The sequence below is a fragment of the Aristolochia californica genome, unplaced genomic scaffold (genome assembly GCF_029961685.1).
Source record: "Aristolochia californica isolate CCGP_79_NKW_82.1479 unplaced genomic scaffold, dmAriCali1.0.hap1 SCAF_435, whole genome shotgun sequence".
Taxonomy (NCBI): domain Eukaryota; kingdom Viridiplantae; phylum Streptophyta; class Magnoliopsida; order Piperales; family Aristolochiaceae; genus Aristolochia; species Aristolochia californica.
The window spans coordinates 21,108-21,622 of record NW_027182143.1 but is presented as its reverse complement, the minus strand read 5'-3'; positions in this window follow the sequence as shown (position 1 = coordinate 21,622).

Genomic DNA, 515 nt, shown 5'->3' with positions numbered 1-515 from the left:
GTTTTGTATAAATGTATCGCCGTGTTATTAAGTATTTTGATTTAAGTTCTTTTCGCTATAAGAGGTGGAATAGAATAACCCGGTTGAAGCGTAATGATCATACGTCTGTAATGCATTGTATGTCCCATAATAGGTCCCAGTCCCATTCTTCTACCCTTTCCCGGGAGTCGATGACTATTCATAGCTATTACCTTGACACCAAAGAAGAGTTCGACCCAATGCTTTATTTCGGTCCTAGTTGATCCTGATTCGACATTAGAAGTATATTGATTGTTCCCCAATAACCGAATACTTTTTTCTGTAAAGACTGCATATTTGATTCCATCCATAAATCCATTTTCTTCCCTATGAGTTCCAGTATCGATAAGAATTCGAGTTCTTACTCTTCATATGTTATGGTATGAATATACCATACCAATTCGTTATGTATGGATGATGAAATTCCATTGATACAGAGCCAATTCCAATAGACTTATTGGACGTTCCCATTGGCGTGCATCCAGCAGGAATTGACA